This window comes from Moschus berezovskii, chromosome 15 (assembly GCF_049115385.1).
Source record: "Moschus berezovskii isolate FMDL1 chromosome 15, NW_MosBer_1.0, whole genome shotgun sequence".
In the NCBI taxonomy this organism is placed as follows: domain Eukaryota; kingdom Metazoa; phylum Chordata; class Mammalia; order Artiodactyla; family Moschidae; genus Moschus; species Moschus berezovskii.
Window position 1 is genome coordinate 30927332 of NC_142474.1, and position 15900 is coordinate 30943231.

The following is a 15900-nucleotide window of genomic DNA, read 5'->3' on the forward strand; positions in this document are numbered from 1 at the left end:
CATTACATCTAATACTTAACATATTTGTTGCTCAAATTGTTCCAGTTTTGTCCATTGTGGCCTCTTTTGTTGTTTCCTGAGCCCCTTTGACAAGCTCTAATAAACGTCAGTTTTTGCATTTTGGTTTTGTTTTCTTTTAGCTTTTCAATTCAGTTGCTCAGTCATGTCCGGCTCTTTGCGACCCCATGAATCACAGCACGCCAGGTCTCCCTGTCCATCACCAACTTCCGGAGTTCACTCAAACTCATGTTCATCGAGTTGGTGATGCCATCCAGCCATCTCATTCTCTGTCGTCCCCTTCTCCTCCTGTCCCCAATCCCTCCCAGCATCAGACTCTTTTCCAGTGAGTCAACTCTTCGCATGAGGTGGCCAATCCTTATATTCTGAAGGATACTGAATTTTTGATAGGACTTCTAAACACAAAGAGGAGAGTTTAGCCTTTAATGAAAGGACTTTAGAACACAAGAGCCAGGTGACTGAATTAGGTAATTTTTATTTTGAAATCCAACATTTAGTAAAAACTAATTCATTCACTTATTAAACATTAATGGCCTGGTATGTGGCAGTCAATGTTCTGGCAACTGAGGATTCAGTCTGTTCTCATAAAACTGACATCTTGTTTGAGGAAGAGACAACACATACATCAGAGTTCATGTTGCATGGTGCATTAGTTTCAGTTTAGTTGAATAACATCAACCCTCAACACATGGTTCAGATTTCAGTTATCACAGGAAATTTACTGTGAACAATTGCATGAAGTACAACTTTGCTGCTAACTCTACGTCAGTCCACAAATCACTATGTACCAACAGATGCTCATCATGTTCAATAATCAATCCTGTTAATTCTTCAAAAGTCTGTAGGATTGGTCACTGTGACTCTGTTACTCTGTTTTGTCACAGACAGAAAAATAAGTAGTTGTTTGTCTCCTTTCTCCCAGTGATGAACTCACACGTCATTTACAAAGTGAATAATTGTAAAAGGGAATTGGCAACAGATAAAAATGCAATGGAGAGACAAAAAGTGATGATGCCAGAAGTTATATTCAAATTGAATGCAGACGGATTACAGAAAAAATAGCTGACCATGGGAGTAGTAACAATACTGTAAGAAAGATTCCCGATGCAGTCAGAACTTAGTGAAGGTCAGCTTACCACAGAAATGAGGAAACTGGTGGTGGGAAAAGGGTGAAAATGACCCAGAGGATGTGACAGCAGCAAATATTTCAAGTTAAAGGAAGTTTTGTAAAGATTTCACAATTTTGATAGTACAAGCATAAAATGTCGGAAATTGATCCAAACTTACCAGGGAGCATAATTCACCAAGTTGTGAAAAAGATGCTCTTATATTGTAAATTATACAAGAAGAAGAAAGCAGGCACTGTTCAAACACTTTGCTGCTGCTGCTGCTAAGTCACTTTAGTCGTGTCTGACTCTGTGTGACCCCAGAGACAGAAGCCCACCAGGCTCCCCTGTCCCTGGGATTCTCCAGGCAAGACTTTAGATACGTTTTTATAAAGAAATTAATTGATTTAATACTCAATGTTTCTACTTTGTCAAACTATGTACTGTTAGTAGCTGACAGAGAGTTTCTAATGCTTTAAAAACAAATTTTAAAAGTCACAACACAATCATTATTCATTCCAGCATTACTGAGATCAGATTCTATGATTCCATTTACACAGTAATTTTTATAGTCCTTCTCTACCATTCCAAGTGAGAGTTGCCTATCTTTCATATGTCGGAAGGTGATAAGTGCTCAGGAAACAAACTAACCAGGTTAAGAGCTCATGGAATGCCATGGTGAGAGTGGAATCGATACTTTATACAGTGTGGTATATGGAAGGTGCCTTGGTAAAGTGACATTTGAGCAGAGACTGCAAGGAAGGAAAAGAGTGAGCCAAGCAGACATGCTGGAGGAAGGAGGTGAGGAGAGATAGGATTTGACTGACATTCCGAGAATCACTGTGCCTGAAACTGGAAAGCCAGTTAGAGACCACAGCAGTGGTGCAGGAAGGGATGATGGTGTCTGGGACCAGGGAGTGGTAATGGGAGTGAGAGTGTGCAGATGATGGAAAGAGTTCAGTGGTGAGCTGTGAGAAGCTTGGACTGGCTCAAGAGAGACAACATTTATATTTTCAGAAATTTTTAAAGTTGTTAAATAGTTGTGAACTTGCAATTGACCACACTGAAAGCATTTTACATCAAGAATTTGACATGTAGTACCAATTAGGCTTATTTTTTCTTTTTTAACAGTCAGTTGTTAAAGATTTACTATCACACGACTAGACATAACCATTTTAAAGACAGAACTGAATGTGTTATATAAAAGAAAGAGAAATCAAGGATGACTCCAGGCTTCTGGACATAGTGTATTTACCGTGAGCAACAGGGTTGGGAAGGATGCAAAATGATAGAAGGACTACTCTTCCCATCACAGAGAGAGGAGGGAACACTACTCCTTGGGTTTGAAAAATAGGCTATTGAGACAATGAGGGAGGAGAATAATTTTTCTTAAAACCAAGATAGGGCATCATTTATACTCAAAGGGTGAGGTCTCCAGTGAACAGAAGACAGAATAACTTCTCTGCAGAGGACATTAGTGCGAGCCAAGTCCAGGGTTACAGATGAGAGAGAACCTGATCTGTGTTGATCTGACTTATTTCTCACATTCCTGGGATATGTCATGAGGCAGTCCCCACGACTACTTCCCACGATCCCCGCTCAGGACCAAGTATGAAGACACAGCTCTGGGGGCTTCAGGAACATGTGAGCAGGCAGGCCTCCATGGAAGGGAGGCATTTGGAGCAACGTTGTGGGAGCTTCTAGCTGGGTCCTTCTCCAAGGCTGGGCCCTTCAGGGAGGGAAGGAGGCAGCAGAGACAGAGGGTGGCACCAAGCAGGCGGGAAGGATGGAGCTGTGGGAAAATGTCATAGTTATGTGCTCATCACTCAAGAAACGTTTCATGAATCCCTCCGATGTACCCAGGTGTTCCCCTCCTAGGATGCCTGTCCTGAGAGGATGGGCAGCTCCTGAGACAGGACTTTGCCCACTCAGCCTCCTTCCCTCCTTCCCAGGTCCTGTGTCCCTCGTGCCCACTCCTAAGCCTTCTACTGTTACACAGAGGATCAGAGCAAGACACCCCTCACAACAGCTGATCCAAACTTCTCAACGTTGCCCTGAAATGTGGATTTCTTTTGCCCCAAGAAGTCCCAGACTCTAAGAGAACCACCTACTCAGGTGTTCCTCACTCAGCACCCTCTGCGCACTTCCTCTACAGAACCCTAAGACTCTGTGGACACCCTTTGAAAACCCCTGATCCAGCCCATCTCCTCTGGGACCTCACACACCTCCTGAGATCTGCGTAATGCTGAGAGGGAAGCAAGGTCTCCTGAGGGAGCTACTTTGCCTTCTCTTAACTCCACGTGGGCCCTGACCTTGTGTGGTCTATGAGTAGCCTCCCTAAGCTCTAGGACAGAACTTGTCCTGCCCTCCATCCCACCCCAACTTACATTTATGCTCAAAACTTCTTGTGGATTAAGATGATGGAGACACCAACCAATAGCAGCACCTTGGGGCCTAGGAGGAAAACTACCAGGAGAGGCGAAGACTGTTCTGGGCCTGGAAATCAGGTGATAAGAGGACTGATTAGAGGGATCACAGAGGAACCATTCCCAGGGCCTCCATCCGAGGCCACCTGGGCCCACCAACACTCTGCGGCTTTGACCTGCCTCCTGGCCTCAAGCTTGAGGCAGACATTAGAGTACAGGAATCCCTCATCTCACACTCCCTTTTCTCAGGCTGCAAGGGTCCTATTACTTGAAGAGAACATTCCAGAAGTGAAAATAACTGTGAGACAAGAGGAAATTCAGCAAGTCCTGGTGCACAGTCTCTCACTAGGCTGCAATCCCATCCTCAGTCAGCCATTAGAAAAATTTCAGGAGAAACAGTCAAGTCTGGTAAGGTCAGGAATCTAAATATTTGAAAATAACACCACCAATATTAAATTTGCCTAAACTTTGAAAATATTTTAAAAAAATGTCTTGTAGAACAGTGCATAGATCACAGGAAGGGGTTTCAACCTATTCTTGATTTAATATGGTTGGCACACAATCCCCCAAATCTGTGCATAGATTACCATATGTGTCAAAGAGGTGATCAGTAGTGATCAAGTTAAAGATCTTGAGATGGCACATTATCTTGTATTTTCTGAGTGGAGCCCATGTGATCACAAAGATTCTTAGAAGTAAAAGATGGAGGCAGGAGAGTCAGACAAGGGGGTGCGAAGTCAGAAGTGGAGGTCAGTGTGATGTGGGGCCCTTTGCCAAGGAGTGTGGGCACCTCTGGGAGCTGTAAGGGCAAGGAAATGGATTCTCCTCTAGATCCTTTGGTGGGAACACAGCCCAGCCACCATTGTAGACGTCTGACCTCTACAACTATATTAAGCATATTTGTGTATATATATATGTATGCATTAATATACTTGTATTAAATCACTAAACATAATAGCTACTTACAGTGACTATAGGAACCTAATTCAAGGAGAGATGTGAATAAATGGACAGGCACAATTTAAAATGCTAACTTCTGCGTGTGCACGCGTGCATGCTCAGTCGCTTCAGTCATGTCCGACTCTTTGTGCCCCCATGGACACATGTGACCCCTGCCAGCCTCCTCTGACCATGAGATTTTCCAGGCAAGAATACTGGATTGGGTTGCCATGCCCTCCTCCAGGGGATCTTCCTGACCTGGGAATCTAACTGTGACACCTATGACTCCTACATTGCAGGCAGATTCTTTACCCACTGAGATACCTGGGAAGCCCCAGCTTCTGGGTGAAAAGAAGGAAAAAGTACTGTTTGGCTATGGAGTGGTGAAGGAAAAATGGGAAAAAGGAAAAACGTAGTGGAAGGGATTTCAGGATTTATGTTCCTGAAAGACGAAAGAGAACCAAAGAATGAGAGGACTCACAACCTTTCTCCCTCTATGAAAACCAACTAACCAACAACTCCTTTAAATGTTAGATTACGCTGTACTGAGAGAAGAGAGGCTAGAAATATTGTAAGGCATCGCAGTACCATAAGAACAAACAATGATATGCATCCTCACACCAGACCCCCTGGACCCAGAGTGCAATGGCTGGAGCCCTCAGATGCTCAGGGTTGGCTTTGGGTCTGGGTGGAAGGGTCACATCGGCATTTTACGCTTCTCTTCAGCCTGCCAATCTAAATGTTCCAAAAAACGCTTCCAGCCTTACTACACTGGCAACCTTGATGGGAGAGCCCAGAAGTACCAATCCTGGTTGAGTCCAAGCAGGAGATGGAAGATTTGAAAGCATTTCCAAGCCACTGTAGACAAGATTGCATGAACTCTTCTCTCCTACACTCTCTGTTAAGTACAACTTGAACCCTAGAAATGACACAGAGGATAAGCATAGGAGAAATCTATGTGGAAGAAGAGGTGAACAGGCCGGAGACCTGAGGACTGGAAGAAGAACACAGCAGTCAGCCAGTCAACAGTCAGACACTCCTAACTCCCCTAGCACAAAAAGATACCCAGAGGTGGCACTAGACAAAAAGAAAGTCTAAACCAATAATCTAAATTTCTGCTTCAAGAAATTAGAAAATGAGGAGCAAGATAACCTAAAGCAAAAGGAAGAGAGGAAATAATACAGAAATAAGAAAAATGAATGAAATCAAAAACAGAAAAGAAAAATCAATGAAACTTAAAACAAAAACAATAGAGAAAATAACTGAAACAAAGAGTGTGTTCTTTCAAAACACCATTAAAATGAAATGCTTCTAGTACAATTGACAAACGAAAAAGGAGGAATGGCACGTTTCCAATAACAGGAATGGAAACAGAGGACATTAGTACAGACTCTGTAGATATCTGTGGATAATAAGAGAATTTTATGAACAACTGAACAGACAGCAATTTGAAAACTCAGAGACAATGGAACAAATAACTCAAAAAGCACAGCCTACCACAGCTCACACAATATGAAATGAATGTTCTGAATCGTCTTAAACAATTGAAATTTTGTTTCAAATTAAAAAAAAAAAAGATTCTCATGACCCACATGGTGTCACGGGAAAATTTTGTCAAAAACTTACAGATGAATTAAAAACAATTTTGGTGAACGAAAAATAATTATAAAAGATATTTTGAAAAATTTGAATTTATATTCCACTTTAAATGATATTGGGAATTAGTATCGATTATATTAAGTGTGCACTGGTATTAGTTTTATAGAAAATAATGTCCCTAACGAAAAGACCACACAATTGCAGACACCATTGACACATGTAAGTTGTGGACACAATTATGCAACTTCTCTATATCACTTGTTTAAAGGAAGTTGTTTGTTCTCCCTTTCCTCTCTTAATTCTTCCAGCACGCAGGGACATGGACACTCAGTGACTGAGCATTGACCCATTAAATGACAATACCATAGGGCATGTTGGAAGAAATGTGGGCCTTTGAAAGGTCTCCTGGAGAGATTCCTTGAAACCTGACTTGACCCTCTCTTGATGTTACATGATAGTCTACAAGATGTTTTATTTATATAAAGGGGGGTACTGTCATTGGAACAAGTCCAAGCTGTGGGAGAACAAGTCTGTAATTAGCATGTATCTCTTGTGCAGGCTTGGGATTCCTGTCCTCAGGAACTCATTCACCTTGATTGCTGCTGCTGCTGCTGCTGCTAAGTCACTTCAGTCGTGTCCGACTCTGTGCGACCCCATAGATGGAAGCCCACCAGGCTCCCCCGTCCCTGGGATTCTCCAGGCAAGAACACTGGAGTGGGTTGCCATTTCCTTCTCCAATGTGTGAAAGTGAAAAGTGAAAGTGAAGTCGCTCAGTCGTGTCCGACCCTTAGCGACCCCACGGACTGCAGCCCACCAGGCTCCAGAGTACTGGAGTGGCTTGCCATTGCCTTCTCCGTCACCTTGATTACTTTAGCCCAATGACCTGGACTAAAGGCAATAAATCTTCAACAACACAAGACCCACCCCCATCTCCACTGCTCACTGAGTCCCTTCTGTAAACTCAAAGCCCTCTGGGTGGCTGAAGCAGAAAAGGAGATGAAATGACAGTTGCATTTAGTGCAGTGAGTGATTGTGATCATTTCTGGTCCACTGTCACAAATCAAAGGACAAAGGAGCCCATGCGGTGACCACTCATGGTCACCTGGGTGCCTGGTGCAACTCTAACTTCATGTCCTCAGGGCTCCCCTTCCAGAATTTCACAGAGTAGTAAGCACAGACATTTACTGGTGTGATGTTCCTGCTATGGATGGAAAAGTCTAGGCTGAAGAGAGACCAGGCAGAGGTTAGAAAGAGTAAGGAGGTGGCAAGTGGGCAGACATGGAATGGTGAACACAGAAACAGTTATTTGAAGAAAGAGGCAGAACACTGAACAGGACGATATTCCTCCTTCCTCTCTTTCTTAATGTCATGGATGTTCATGTCAAAGGATCTATAAAGAATATATCATACTCTTACCAGTGGTCAGGAGGGAATTCACTTTAAAGTTCTAGTTTATATCTACTGACTTCTAGATTGTTTGGTAAAAAGTATGAAGTACTCCCTTCATTATATAAAAGCAAATAATTGGGTCAGTTGGAGTGGAGTCCTTACCAGGGAGTTTGTGGGTGCCCTGGTCCTTGTGATGAGCAGAGGCCTCCAGGGTATGATTTTTGGTGGCCGCTGGCTGCCCGTCATGCTCCACCTGGCAGGTGAGCACCACAGCCTCGCTGTGGGCAGAGGAGTTCACCAGGAGCCAGCTCATCCAGTTAAAGTTTCCATTGTTGTTTTCTATGAGGGTCAAGGTCACTTCTGTTCAGAATATGATTCTATTCTCCAACCAGGTCAGCTGCCAAGTCTCTGGGGTAGAACTTGTTCACCTGGCAGGTAATGACATTCACCTGGTTCCCCATGGGGTGTTGTGTAAGCTCCAAGGTGGGTAAAACTGAAAGAGCACAGGGAAGAAGCTCTGACAATTTGGGACAGGTCACCGCACCCAGGTCAGAGCCAGGTGGGCAGCAAGTGCTCAAAGGGTCTCTCTGCATAGGAATGAAATCACTAAGCACAGTGCATTCACACAGTAGGAGCTCAAAAACTGATAGCTCCTACTAGGGTTATAATGCTTGCAATCAGCAAGATCAGTTCCTATCATACAGTAGGAACATAATAACTGCAGCAAAATAAATGAAATCCCTAGACACATAAGAGCCCGTGTTGCCTAGTCACTCAGTCGTGTCCGACTCCTTGCGACCCCATGGACTGCAGTCCAAGAGACTTCTGTCTATGGGACGCTTCAGGCAAGAACACTGGAGTGGGTTGCCATTTCCTTCTTGATGGCTTATAGTAGGTGCTTACTAATTGGAGAAGCCAATGATAAAGTAAAGAAAACTACTTAGCATTGTGTTTGGCACAGGTGTCCATAGTAGTGAGTGAATAGCTCAACTAGAAGCCTGGTGTTGTCAGGAATATCAGGAAGTAGATTCCAGGCAATTCAAGGCCTGGGGCAAAAAGCAGGCAGGAGGAGCTACCTGGGGCCTTGGGGGCAGGTGTGGGCTTGAGCTGACATGAGGGGCATCTACCTTGGATAGTCTCGGACAAGTTGGCATTCCCAAGAAGAGGAGGGCCCCCCTGCAGAGTGACGTGGGCCACCTCGCAGATGACCTGGGAGTGAACATCTCCTGGGGCCAGCAGCATGTTGGTTGTGCTGGAGACGCTGTAGGAAACGCTGTCTCCCTGTGGATCCACACTGGTCTTGGAGGCTGAGAGCACATTGCCATTTTTGAACCATATAAGGGAGATGTTTCTGGGGAAAAAGCCATGAGATTTGCAGGTGAGGCTCACTGTGGGCTCAGGTGTAGCCCTCACTGTAGGGCCAAATACCATGGGCGGGGAGGGCTTGACTACAAAAGGAACATTTATAAACAATGGACATGATTGTGATTATCATCACTAACAAAAAACTTGTGACAATGTTAAGAAATTGCAAATATATTATTTTTAAATTCTTCAAATAGTCCTGGGAGGGCAGTGCTACCATTGTCATCTTAAGGGGAGACATACAGGTTCCCAAGGGTGACTTTGAATCAGGGGCAGGGCTGACTGGAATTCCAGACCTGAGTTCAGAGTTCACCTTCTTTCCTCTGCCAGGTGATTTCCCATCAATCTGGGCATAGGAACAAAAGTAGTTTTGGGGCTCATTATTTTATTAACTATTCTTAATGGGGCTCGCCTGGAAAACTCAACTAACTTCAGAAAATGCATTTACAGAAGGAAATGCGGGGAAGCAGGAGCACAGCAGGACCACACAGAAGCTGAAGCAGGGTGGCCAGCGGATGAGAGGCGTGGTGGTGGCACCTTCTAGCTCCTCAACTATGAAAGAAGGCAGCTGGCATTATCCTGCCCAGGCTTCAGTGAGAGTTAAATCAGGTGCTGTAAGTGTTTTTGCTGGGAGTAAAACAAGATGCTTCACAAAACTAAACAAATACTTATCTCTCTTTAACCTGGACTCTATTTATATTCAGAACTGTCTTTCAGGTAGTTATTTTTCCCACAAAAATGCCAGCAGGACTAATGTATCAATCCCAGAATTTCAAAGGAAGGGTGCAAATGGGTATCTTTCTGAGTTGGATTTTTCTCTTGGGTTAGTTTTGGGTTGAAAAGAAAGATCACTGAGTGCTGAGAAACCACAGGTGCTTAGCTTCTTAACTGTTATTAAATCCATAGAGACACAGACACAGGCCTACAAGAAACCCAGATTCACAAGTCAAATGTGAGGGTCCCTGTCGAGGAGTCCTGTAGGGTGTCTCTCAATTGTTCATTATTACTCAATACCTTCTGTAAGTCTGTAGACAGCAAACATTACAGATATTTGCATTTCCAAATATTTAACTTGCTTTCTAAAACTCATCAAACATTTGAGGATATATATAGCTATACGTCGGAGAAGGCAATGGCACCCCACTCCAGCACTCTTGCCTGGACAATCCCAGGGATAGGGGAGCCTGGTGGGCTGCCATCTGTGGTGTCTCACAGAGTTGGACACGACTGAAGCGACTTAGCAGCAGCAGAGCATAGCTATACGTTCCTCATATTAGCTGCCTTAATATGTCAAATTATATAAACTCCAGCATCCTGGACATCCCTAAAGGGACGAGGTACTGTGATCAGTTACTACTTGTCCGGAGTTTCCGCAGAGCCTAAAGATGGCCTGATATCTTGATCACCCTCAGCTCTCTAATCCCCCCCACAGCTCTGAGAGGAAGGCCTGAGTGTGGCCCCATATATAGGACAAGATTCAGGGAGAGTGAAGGTGTGCAAGGACACGTGGCAATTAAGGTCAGCGTTCACCTCACTGCACACAGGACTGATTGATTTTAGTGTTGCAGTTCTTTACCCTTGAGCCTCACTGTTTCTGGACAAAGTGGATACAAGCACCACTGGTAAGATGAGGATGTATATAAAACACAGAGCTTGGCATGTAGTAGGTGCTTAATCAATAACATCCATGATCTTCTCATAAAAGAAAAGTGAAAGTGTTAGTCGCTCAGTTGTGTCTGACTCTGCGACCCCATGGACTGTAGCGCTCCAGGCTCCTCTGTCTATGAGATTCTCCAGGCAAGAATACTGGCGTGGATTGCCATTTCCTTCTTCAGGAAATCTTCCTGACCCAGGGATTCAACCCAGGTCTCCGGCATTGCAGGCACATTCTTTACCATCTAAGCCACCAGAGATGCCCTTGTTATCATAAGATCTCGTCATTCTAGTTCTGAAACGACATATTTATTTTTTAGGCAGTAAGAAGCCAAAACAAAAGCACAATTGAAGCACCAAGGAGAGTCATATTCTGCTCCAAACAGCTGCCATGCAAAAATTGACATTAAAAAAAAGTAGTAGAAACACCAAATTATGAATCTGTCCCCAATTATAAAAATAATCCCATCAGAAATAAATTTGGGGAATTAACTTTCAAAAACACACAAGAGACCACAGGCATTTTCATGCAGATTAGCTCTTTATAGAAGCTGGAAGCATTCTCAAAGGAGAGAGGACAGATTTCATCAGTGTCACTGTGGTTGTTGAGGCCAGAGGGCTCCAGGCTGACAAGGGAGTGTTTGCAGGAATTCCATTGCCTGTTTAGGCACACAGGTGTTTAAAGATGGGAAGGTTTCCCCAGTGATGAAGCTCTGGTCTGAACAGGATGGTCTGAGTGAGTAGGAAGGCCCTCTCAACCCAGGTGAGTTCTGTTGGGGTGGAGGTCTCCAACCCACTCAGGCTGAGTTTCTTGGGCCTCCTAAGATCTGTCACCATCACAGGTTATTCTTAAGTGCTCACACCTGGGAGAGCTGTTCTTATAACCCAGGCATAACAGGGGACTGATCTCTAGCAGGGAAAAATCACAGCCTTCCCTCTCGGTGACCTCAGAGAACACACAACTCAGGCTCCTCTGCCCTAGCTGGGCACCAGCATTCTCCGCAGGAGTTAAGACATTCAGCTGCCCAGGCCATGTCTGTGCACTTAAATCAGAATTTCTAGGGTACAACCAGGGTCCTGGGATCTTGTCACCATCTCCCAGGTGATTCCAATGAGCAGCTGAGGTTGAAAGGCACCCAGTTCCAAGTAACTCAGTTGTACTCAGTCCTGGAGGGAAAGTGACCCTGTCTGAGGTCTTCTGGCTCCAACACATCAGGGCTCATGTTAGTGGAGCATGTATCACATGCCAGGCTCTGCTCTAAGCTCTTGATATGTGTCCCTCATTCAGTCCTTTCAGCTGCTCTGTAAGGACGGGGCTGACACTGAGGGATGAGGACACTTAGGCCCAGAGTGGGGAGAGATTCGGCAGAGGTCCCAATACTGGGACAGGGCGGAGTTGGGATGAGTTCCCAGGCAGGGGTTTGGCCCAGGCTCTCAGACACTGCTCTGAGCTCAGGAACATCCTAACCCCCCACCCCGCTCCGAATCCAGAGCTTCCTAGGCCCTCTTCAGTCAATCACAGACCCCTGAAAGTTGTGTGATCACCATCATTTCGTAGATGGGGAAATCGACTATAAGAGGGAACTGAGACATGCCCAGGACCCCACAGCCTGGGAGGCCAGCACCATCGCTCCCTGAGGGGCTCTTCTTTCACCAGGTCATTCTGCCCTCAGGACACCCTGAAAAGGTTGTGTGATCACCCTCTTTCTACAGGTGAGGAAGGAGGGGGCCCAGTACAGGGAACTGGATCTCAGCCTTGAAATAAAACCTTTCGTTCGGAGTCCCTACTCTGTGCTGGTGATTTGGACAAAGCTCCTCAAATGCTTCTAATTCTCCTGAAAGACGTGATGACCACCATTCTACAGATGAGAAAACTCAGGCTGAGAGAAATGAAGGGACTGTCTCTTCTCACCCCCTGACTGTGTCCTGGTATGTCCTGTCAAGTCTAAGCTTTCATGTCCATCAGCAAAGCAAGTGCCCACCACCTTCAGGAACCTCCACACCAACTACCACCCCCTCTTTTGTCTCAGATTCTTGACTCCAACAACTACAGGGAGCAGTAGCCTCTGAGGGCCCAGTCCTGGGGACCCTGGAACAACAAGGGAAGACATGGGCTCCTGACACCTGAGTCTAGAACTAGGAACTCTTGCTCACATGGGCCCTCATTACCCTCTAGGGAACACCTCCCCCTCCTCATTCTCCTGCACTGAACCAGGAATGGGCGTGCCCGGTGCTGCTGGGATCTCAGTGGCCCCTCTGGACTCTGTCCACAGCACCTTCTCAGACCTGCTCCACGGTAGGCCTGGTGAAGGGACAACATCACAACAGTGGGGAGAAAATCTCCTGGTGCTTTTAGAGTGTTGATCCCTGTCACTGTGGAACTTTTCAGCACATCGTGTGACACTGAATGATCTGTCTCATCTGGGTTGTAAAACTGGACTTGCCTCCCTCACAGGGCCTTTTAAAATGTTTATCTCTAAAGAAAAGAATGAAATAAGATTTTAAGAGGACAGGGCTGGAGGCCTGTCCTCTTTGATAAGTACAGTGGGGTGTGCAGAGAACAGGGCTGTGTGACTGTGAGTGCCTGGGATTCGATCTTGGCTCCCCTACCTGTTCACAAATCTGATTTCCTCTCTGAGCCTCAGGGTCCTCATCTGTAAAAATGGAAAACAGACAACCTTTCCTTCTGAACACTGTTTATAATGAGTAAATGCCTAAGGAGGATTCACCATCTGACAGGCTGCGACTCCCCTCCCCTACCTCCTTTCTCAACCAGGGAATCATCTGGGCAGGCGGCCTGGGGAAGACAGCCCTGGGAGACAGCAGATCTGAGAGATGGTGGAGCCACTTACTAGCTGTGTTGAGACTGAGCAGGGGACCCACCATCTGGGAAGTTTAGTAATATCTGCAAAATCAGGAAAAAACACCTTCCCTGCTGATGTCTAGACGTTTGGGGAGATTATTTGCTACCAAGACTAGGAGGGAAATTAGGCAATATCATCACACAAATTAAAATCCACATACTGTCTGAACTAGCAAAGCCACTGCCAGTGGGTATTTCCCCTCTGAGCAGAGTGACACTTGGAAAGCTTGTCCACCGTAGCACTGTTTCAGTAGCCCTAGGTTAGGAACAACTTAGTCTCCATCAACAGGAGACTGTGAGATAAATGAGGCTGTCTCCATATGCTGAGTGTTAAGTAGTTGTTGAAAAACAGGGCAGCTCTAGGTGCTGATATGGAATGAGGGATTTGGGATCATGTGGGTGAAAGTAGGGAGACTTTTCTAGTCACCTCAGGCTCAGGGTCTGAATGTGAGGGGCCTTCTGAACCTTTGGGAAAGCAATGAAAAGAGCTGTTCCATGGTTAATTCAAGGAGGTTTTGGGTGGTGGTGGTTTAGTCACTAAGTTGTGTCCGACTCTTGCAACTCGATGGACTATAGCCTGCTGGACTTATCTGTCCATGGTTTCTCCAGGCAAGAATGCTAGAGTGTGTTTCCATTTCCTTCTCCAGGGTCTTCCCGACCCAGGAATTGAATCCGGGTCTCCTGCATTGTAGGCAGATTCTTTATTGACTGAGCTCTGAGGGAAGCCCAAGGAGTTTTTATTCTGCAACTTCTATGTGCCAGGCCCTTCCAGAAAACTAGTTCCAATGCCAGTGAAGGAAGGAGCCTTGCCTGGAGTCAGATTGATTTCCTTTTTTTTTTTAATGGAAAAGAAAAAAATATATAAACATAGTGAGACATATTAACATTTATCTGAGAATATTTTATCAAATGCAGAAAAAATAAGAATAGGAATATCTTGATGTTATTAATAATTGAAATATAATTGACTTATATTTAATTAATTTATATTAATCATATCCTACACAATATATTTAAGATTTTGTATTTCATACGTTGTTGCTAGATGTCCATAGGACATTTAAAAAAACTGGCAAAAAGATAAACATTACTAGATCTCAAAAAGTAGAATTATTTTGTGTATATGTGATTCAGTTATACATATATACATATGTTATTTTTGAAATTATTTTCCATTATAAGTTATTACAAGATATTGACTATAGTTCCCTGTTCTATATAGAGAACTTTTGTTGCTTATTGCATATCTATGTTTTTAAGCTAGATATCTAGCATTCTATTAATACTAAGTCAAGCAAGTAGAATCAAAATATCATAAATTTTTTAGTTAGGCAGAAATTCATAAGTTTTCTAAAATATATATGTTATACATAATTTATATATATGTATGCAAAAGTTTTTCTGCTACACTTGATAAAGGTTTGAGAAATGAACATCAACAAAAAGAAGAGATGGAGAAACTGGAAAACATAAACTAGATGAAATGGGAGCACTGACTATGAAATAGAAAAAGTGAAACAGACTAGCTAAAAGTAAAAGATCCTCAGATAGTCCAGTTGTTTTTAAACATGGCTGCTCATTAGAAACATATTGGAACTCCAGCCTCCCCCCCAAAAAATTAATTGATACCCTGGCATTTGTATTTGTATTCTGCAACTTCCATGTGCTAGGCTCTTCCATGAAACAAGTTCCAATACTGGTGCAGGAAGGAGATTGGCCTTGAATCAGATTGGGTTCTTGATGGATCCTTTCACTGACTATATGACTGTGGTCTGGGCCCTTGTCACCTCTTGGCCTCAGGGCCCCATCTGTACATGGGAGGTTGGGAGGATGATGCCTAAGGCCCAACCTGTGCTGAGAGTCAAGGATTCAGGGCCTTTGTCAGAAAAATCTAAATGAGCACCTTTGCTGCCTCAATGGCACTGCTCCTAAGTCACCCACATGGAGAACTGCTTCCCTGAGGAGGGACATTCTGAGATGAACCAACTCTGCTGGGAGCCTTAGTGACTGTGGGAGTCAGTCCCTGAATGACAGAAGGAAACATCCAAGCCTCTTGGCATTGTCTCCAAGCAGGGCCAACAGAATAAAAACAGAAACTGCAACTCTTGGAATTTCTTCCCAGTTTAGGAAATTCTGAATAGGAAATAAAGAATAACACATCTCCCCTCCCTGCCCTGGATGGACTTCTCCTCTTCAGAAGGGAAGAGGGCATAAAGCTTCATGGGAGAGGAGCCCTTGTCTGCTTTCTTCACTGCTGCTTCCACAGCATCCAGGGCAGGGCCTGGCACACAGTAGGTGCTCAATAAGTGCTGAATAAAGAGAAGACTCAGCCACACTGAGGGTGCACTCTCCAGAGGTAAGAAGTGAGGCCTGGCCTGTCAAGGAGCAAGTCACTCAGACTTTCATTTCCCTTATCCCTGGAATCAAAGGACTGAACGTGATGGAAAAGACAAGGACTGTGGGACGAAGTTGACGGGGGATCCAGACTTTTCCCGTGTTTACCAGCTGTGGGGCCTTGAGCAAACAGCACAGCCATCATGGC

At 44.6% G+C, this 15900-nt stretch overlaps 1 protein-coding gene and 1 long non-coding RNA gene across 6 annotated transcripts in view; both read right to left on the reverse strand.

Annotated features, from left to right (window-relative positions):
* LOC129560718 (tyrosine-protein phosphatase non-receptor type substrate 1-like) overlaps nucleotides 1–15900 on the reverse strand; it is a 123881-nt gene that overhangs the window by 86293 nt on the left and 21688 nt on the right. The gene's annotated exons all lie outside the window — the stretch shown is intronic.
* LOC148775405 (uncharacterized) lies at nucleotides 474–8592 on the reverse strand. The gene is made up of 3 exons (XR_016039152.1): nucleotides 7640–8592; nucleotides 3512–3620; nucleotides 474–2916 (listed from the first exon to the last, which is right to left on the reverse strand). It is a non-coding gene; the product is annotated as an uncharacterized LOC148775405 (long non-coding RNA).